The 7340-nt window shown below is 40.6% G+C and overlaps 1 protein-coding gene and 1 gene segment (V, D, J or C); both read right to left on the bottom strand.

The window, feature by feature from the left end:
* LOC115277666 overlaps positions 1–7340 on the bottom strand; it is an 869742-nt gene that overhangs the window by 229617 nt on the left and 632785 nt on the right.
* Positions 1–7340, bottom strand: part of LOC115277665 (immunoglobulin lambda-1 light chain-like) — a 653789-nt gene that overhangs the window by 203465 nt on the left and 442984 nt on the right. The gene's annotated exons all lie outside the window — the stretch shown is intronic.

Here is a 7340-nt window from a genome sequence, read left to right as displayed (position 1 = left end):
ATATATTAAAAAATGGGATGGGGTATAAAATTGTCTTTGACCAAAAAGACAGGGAGGAGGAGAGTTAAGATGGCAGAGGAGTATGGGGAGGAGAGTTAAGATGGCAGAGGAGTATGGGGACCCTGAGCCTGCCTCGTCCCTTAAACACAGCTAGATAAATATCAAATCATTTTGCACACCCAAGAAATCGATCTAAGAACTGAGAGAACAAAACTGCATATCTAGAGGTAGAAAATGGTCACTTCATTGAAGGTAGGAGCTGTGGAGAGTTGATTTGGGGGAGAAAAGAACTGGGGGTGCTGCAGAACGGAAGGAGGCTTGATCATGGGGGAAAGAGAGAGAGAGACAGAGCGCACAGGTAATTGCATACGAAAACTCTTCCCTAAAACCATTGACTGGGAAAAGGGGAGTGGCTGACTACCACAAATTATTATAAGCAACAGAGCACATCTGTAATTTTGGAGGTCCACACCTGGCTAGTGTGGATGGTGCCTGGGAGCCTTGGCATTGCTCCAGTGGAGACGGAGGGCAGAGATCCAGTAGCAAGCAGCATAGGCTGATGATCCCGTGGGCTGCAGGGGTGAAACAGTTCCCCTGCTTGGAGTGCATTGGGGAGTGATGGCATGACCTCTCTGGGGACAAAACAACTGGCAGTGTTAACATACTGCCTTATTCCCTAGCATAAGAACAAAGACACCTGCTAAGGGCAACAAACCTTGGTGCTAGCACTGACCACATGCAGCAATACCCTCCCCAGAGGATCAGCACGGGTCAGCCGGTAGAGCTTAAAAATTAGAGTTTTGAAACTCAACCACACACCTGAGCTAAAACACAGGAATACTGTATCGCCTGGCAGGCAGGCAGCTCAGACTCAGGTAGGGTGAACCCAAGGATTTAGTGGAAGACAGGGTCACAAGAGAGATATTTGGTTTGTGTGTGCGTGTGTGTGTGTGTGTGTGTGTGTGTGTGTGTGTGTGTGTGTGAGGGCTTCCTGAAGAGTGGTGGGCATGAACTCCCCACTCTGGGATGGGAGAGCAGGGCTCCACCATTCCCACCCACCCCAATCAACCCTGACTAGTTTCAGTGAAGAAAACAGCGCCACCCAGTGGAGGCTGAAACCACTTACACCAAGCCTGGCTCCATTGGGATCTGCAGGTGCCCACTGTCTCTGCGGACATCTCCACTAGTGCAAGTCCACCCAAGAATCAGCACAGCAGATCCGACCCCAGAAGACCAGCACAAACTCCTGACATGCACAAAGTCTGCAGATCATAGAGTGCTGCAAAGCTCAGATCTAAGGGTAATAGGATCTTTAATAGCTTTCTTTTTTCTTTTTTTTTTTTTTTGAGGGGTAAAGGGGTGGGGATCTAGCTTCTTTTAAAAAGCAAATCAAAACACACCTAGATCTAACTTCCTTTTTTATTTTAATTTTTGGACCTCTTCTTAATATAGCCATTGCTCCATTACTAATAGGAGCAAGAATACAACAGGCTTTCCTAACACACACACACACACACACACACACACACACACACACACACACCATTGAACCAGATATAATCAAAAGACTGAGGAATTCACCCCAAAAGAAAGAACACGAAGAAGTCACAGCCAAGGAGTTAATCAATACAGATACTAGTAAGATGTTTGAATCAGAATTTAAAACAATAATCATAAGGATACTAGCTGGGCTTGAGAAAAGCATGGAAGCCACTAGAGAATCCCTTACTACAAAGATAAAAGAACTAAAAGCTAGTCAGTCTGAAATAAAAATATGCTATAACTGAGATATAGTAAAACCAAATGAATGCAATGACAGTGAGGGTGGATGAAGCAGAGGATACAGAAGATAAAATTATGGAAATTAATGTTCTTGAAAAAGGAGAGAATGAAACTTATTGGATCACGAATGTAGACTTATTGACCTTAGCAACTTTTTAAAGCATAATAATATTCATATCACAGAAGTCCCAGAAGAAGAGAAAGATAAAGAAGCAGAAGGTTTACTTGAATAAATTAGAGCTGGAAAATTCCCTAATTAGGGGAAAGAAAGACATCAAAATCCAAGGAGCACAGAGAACTCCCATTCAGTTCAACAAAACCCAGCCATCACCAAGACATATCATAGTCAAATTCACAAAATATACAGACAAGGAAGGAATCCTGAAAGCAGCAAAGGAAAAAAAAGTCCTTAACCTACAAAAAAAGAGAGATTGGATTCATAACAGATCTTTCCACAGAAATCTGACAGGCCAGAAGGAAGTTGCATGTTCTATTCTACATGCTGAATGGGAAAAATATGCAGCCAAGAATACTTTATCATCAAGTCTGCCATTCAGAATATAAAGAGAAATAAAAGGTTTCTCAAACAAACAAAAACTAAAGGATTTCACGACACTAAACTGGCCATGCAAGAAATAGTAAAGGGGACTCTGAGTGTGGTAAAAAAGATCCAAGCAATGAAGACTAAGAAGGAACAAAGAATATAACCAGAAACACCAACTTTACAGATAACATAATGGCACTAAATTCATATCTATCAATAATCACTTAGAATGCAAATGGACAAGATGCTCCAATCAAAAGACCTAGGGTATTGGGATGGAAAAAAAAAAAACATGACCCATATATCCCATATATATGCTGCCTAAAAGATACTCATTTTAGACCTAAATATATCTTCAGATTGCAATGCAGGGGGGAGAGCCACCTACCATGCTGATGGAGGCCAAAAGAAAACCAGAGTAGCAATACTTAATATCGGACAAACTAGACTTTAAGCCAAAGACTATAATAAGATTTAAAAAAAGGGCACTATATCATAATAAAGGATCCTATTCAACAGGAATATCTAACAATTGTATTTATGCCTCCATCTTGGAACACCAAATATATATAATTTATATGTATATATAAATTAATAACAAATATAAAGAAAATGATTGATAATTATACAATAGTAGTAGGGAACTTTAACATACCTCTTATAGCAATGGACAGATCATCTAAGCAAAAATAGAACAATGAAACAATGGCTTTGAATGACACACTAGACTGGATGTACTCAACAGATATATTCAGAACATTCCATCCTAAAGTATCAGAATACACATTATTTTTGAGTGCACATGAAATATTCTCCAGAATGGATCACATACTGAGTCACAAATTAGCACTCAAAATGTACAAAAAGTTTGAGATCATACCATGCATATTTTCAGTCCATAACACTATGAAACTTGAAGCCAACCACAAGAAAACAATTGGAAAGACCGCATTTACATGGAGGTTAAAAGAACAACCAACTGAAGAATGAATGGGTTAAATAAAAAAAATTAAAGAAGAAATAAAAAATAAAAGGAAGCAAATGAAAATGAAAACACAACAGTCCAAAACCTTTGGGATGGAGCAAAGGCAGTCCTAAGCGAAAAGGATACTGTAATACAGGTCTTCCTCAAGAAGCAAGAAGAGCTGCAAATTCACAACCTAACCTTACACATTAAGGAGCTAGAAAAAAGAATAGCAAATGAAGCCTAAAGGCAGAAAAAAGAAAAATAATAAAGATTAGAACAGAAAAATATGATCTAGAAACAAACAAAAAAAAAACAGTAAAGCAGATCAATGAAAATAAGAGCTGATTCTTTGAAAGAACTAATAAAACTGAGAAACCCCTAGCCACACTTACCAAGAAGAAAAATGAAATGACCCAAATAAATAAAAATCACAAATGAAAGAGGAGAGATCACAACCAACACCACATAAATACAACCAATTTTTAAGAGGACATTATGAAAAATTATATGCCAAAAAACTGGGCAATATGGAGAAATGGAAAATTTCCTAGAAACATGCAAACTACCAAAACAAGAAGAAATAGATAATTTGAACAGACCTGTAGCCATCAAAGAAATTGAATCAGTAGTCAAAATCTCTCAACAAACAAAAATCCAGGGCCAGAAGGCTTCCCAGGGGAATTCTTCCAGATATTTAAAGAAGAGTTAATACTTATTTTTCTCAAACTATTACAGAAAATAGAAATGGAAGGAGATCTTCATAGTCCTTCTACAAGGCCAGCATTACCTTGATTCCAAAACCAGAGAAAGACCCCACTAAAAAGGAGAATTACAGGCCAATATCCCTGATGAACATGGCTGCAAAATTTCTTAAGAATCCAACAGTACATTAAAAAAATTATTCACCACAATCAACTGAGATTTATTCTTGGGCTCCAGAAGTGTTTCAATATTCACAAATCAATCAACATGAGACATCGCCTTAATAAATGAAAGGGTAAGAACCATATAATCCTCTCAATAGATGCAGAAAAAAAAATTGACAAAATACAGCATCTGTTCTTGATCTTTAAAAAACCCTGTTGGGGCACCTGGGTGGCTCAGTCGGTTAAGCCTCCGGCTTCGGCTCAGGTCAGATCTCATGTTTGTGGGTTCAAGCCCCGTGTCAGGCTCTGTGCTGACAGCTAGCTCAGAGCCTGGAGCCTGCTTCTGGTTCTGTGTTCCCTTCTCTCTCTGCCCCTCTCATGCTCTGTCTCTCTCTGTATCAAAAATAAATAAAACATTAAAAATTTTTTTAATAAAAAAAGCCTGTCAAAGTTTATGGGACGTACCTCAACATCATAAAGCCATATGTGAAAAAAATTGTGAAAAAATTAAGTGCATTAATGTCATGACAAAGACTGAGCTAGTAGACATAGCGAACATCAGTCAGGTGTGCCAGACATGGGTTGCCATGCTAAAACTAGTAAAATGAAGGTCGTACCCTATCATATCTCTTGAACTTAAGTCCTGTTTCAATCAGGAGTCCAACAAATTCTTGAACCAACACACTTAATTTCATGTGTACATACCAATTTATAATATAACTGGAAATCTAACTAACATTTGAGTTGGACAACTAGGATATCATATGTCCTTCAGAATTCCAGTGAGTTTATGGAATGATGCACAAAATATCCCTTGTGGAATAGAGGAGCCATTTTGGAAAGCATCCATTCTAATGAGGAGACAGACACATGCTGGGTGGTTTCTAGGATGGGGGTTCAAGCATCTGAGTAGAGGGGGTTCAGACATCTGACTGAGCTCGATGTGTGTCATATTCCTGCATGAAATCCCTTGGATATGGGGTCAACTATTAGGAATTCTAGACAGAAAAATAACACCTTTAGGTCATCATTCCCTAGGCAATATCATCTGATGGTTTTTTTCAGACACTTTTGCTTCAAGACCAGAAAAGCCCCGGAGGGAGGAGCCAAGATAGTGGAGAGAAAGGGAGCTCTGTAAACTTTGTCTACCCCATCTATCAAATTGAGAAGGACATTACTCTCATCTGCAAGAGTGGGAGGAGAAAATACAGACTCCAGAAAGAAGACAACCTCAAAGATGCCTGAGTGAGTGAGTGCAAACTGGGGAGATTGGAAAACAAGCCACCCTGAAAGGGGCAGGGGAGGTGGGAGCCCCAGCCCAACACAGGACAAGCACAATGAGACCCTGAGAGACAATGGGAAGAGAAAGAGAAACTGAACACGCTCATAGTACTGTCTCTAGAGAAGAGATAAAGAACGTTTAACCCCACTCGGAGAGAAAAACTCTCACTCCATATATAACTGGTGGAAGCCCAAATCACGAACTTGGGTGGCACAAGGGAAAAAACAGCCTCCACCCCTGCACCATCCCACAGGGAGCCACTGGCTGCATCAGTGACCCCGGAGGCACGCACTTCAGCCTCGGCTGTGGGAGTGGGAGCACACCCTCATTTCCATGGCACATCTCACCTCCAGCATTGGCCCATGTATCCTGATTCCCGGGTGCCAACAGGGAAAAAATAGCCCCCACCCCCATGCAATCCTGGCAGGGAGGTGGTGGTGGCAGAGGCAGGGGTGTGTGCTTTGGCTGCAGGAGTTGCAGCTCATTTCTGGCAGCACCCGGTGCCTTGGGCAGCAGAAGTGTGAATCCTGGCCAGAGCCAAGAGAAACTGCTCCCTCCCCTTATGCAAATGCGATCCTGGCTGGGGGTTGGAAGTTGGCAGCAGTGTCTGTGAGGGTGTGCATTTCGCCTCCTCCAGTGCACCTTGCCTCCAGCAGCATCCCTGCAAGTGCCCTCCCCCTATGAGATCCCAGCTAAGAAAACAGCTGCCAAAGCAAGTACCTCTCATATGTGGTAGCATAAAAGAACATGGACTAGGATTTTGAAAAGAGGCGGGCCTGGAAAACACAGTTTGGCTCAGTTGCAGCACAAGGAAATCAGACTCATTATAGTGGCCTACAGCTCTTAGATCTAGTGGAGCTTGGGGCACTGCCATTCTACTTTCTGCAACCACCACAGTGGGGCCTCCAAGAGCAGCCCCCGAGGCCTACTACACCAAACCACACCTATCCTCAAGGGGGAGCTGCTGCTTTTTTTTTCTTTTTTTTTGTACTTATTTTTTATTATTATTACCTTTTTTGCTTAAAAATTTTTTAAATTTTTACTCCTTACTTTCCTTTTTCCTTTCTCCCTCTTTATTTTTCTTCCTCTTGCCATGCAGGTATATTCTTCCATATCTCATCTTTATCTCTCCCTTCAACTAGTTATGCAATTTTAGACTGTCCATTGTCCTTTGTTGTCTCTGCTCCCCTTTATTTTCTCTTTTACTTCTCTTCTTTTCTTCCTTTCCTCTCCATTTTCTTTTCTTCCTTTCCTACTTTTACTTTGTTTCTTTGATTTATCTGTGCGTTTGCATGCTTTTGTTCCCTCTGTGTTTGTCTGCCTGTTTTCCTTCTAAGGGCTACCCCAAGAAACAAGACAAAGTGTGCATAACGGTGAGTCCCAAATGCCACTGAGTAGGGAAATAAAATAATCAAAGGCACAACAAAAGAAACTGAGAGACACCATTAAAAGAATATTTCTTGAAATGACAGGCCCTAGACAGTCAATAAGCCTCCTTTAACAGAACAATACTAACAGGTTCACAGAGCACAATGAGCTTTTTAAAACTGACAAGAGACAGAAAACTAGCCAAAATGAAAAAACGAAGAAACTCTCCCCTGAAATATCTCCAGGAAGAAGTCACAGCAACAAAACTGCTAAAGACAGATCTAAACAACATAACAGAAGAAGAATTTTAAAACCTTGTTATAAAGTTAATCGCTGGGGTTGAGAAAAGCATCAGAGAAGCAACTGAGACAATGACTAGGGACTTTGAAAAAAAGTGTGATGAGTTTAAAAAGGCTATAAATGAGGTGAATAATAAAATGGAAGTGGCCACCTCAATGATTGAAGAGGCAGAGAGAAGAATAGGTGAATAAGAAGACATAGTTATAGCAAAAGAGGAAGACGAAAAAAAAA

The sequence above is a fragment of the Suricata suricatta genome, chromosome 14 (assembly GCF_006229205.1).
Source record: "Suricata suricatta isolate VVHF042 chromosome 14, meerkat_22Aug2017_6uvM2_HiC, whole genome shotgun sequence".
NCBI lineage: Eukaryota > Metazoa > Chordata > Mammalia > Carnivora > Herpestidae > Suricata > Suricata suricatta.
This window is presented reverse-complemented; position numbering and strand designations above follow the sequence as displayed.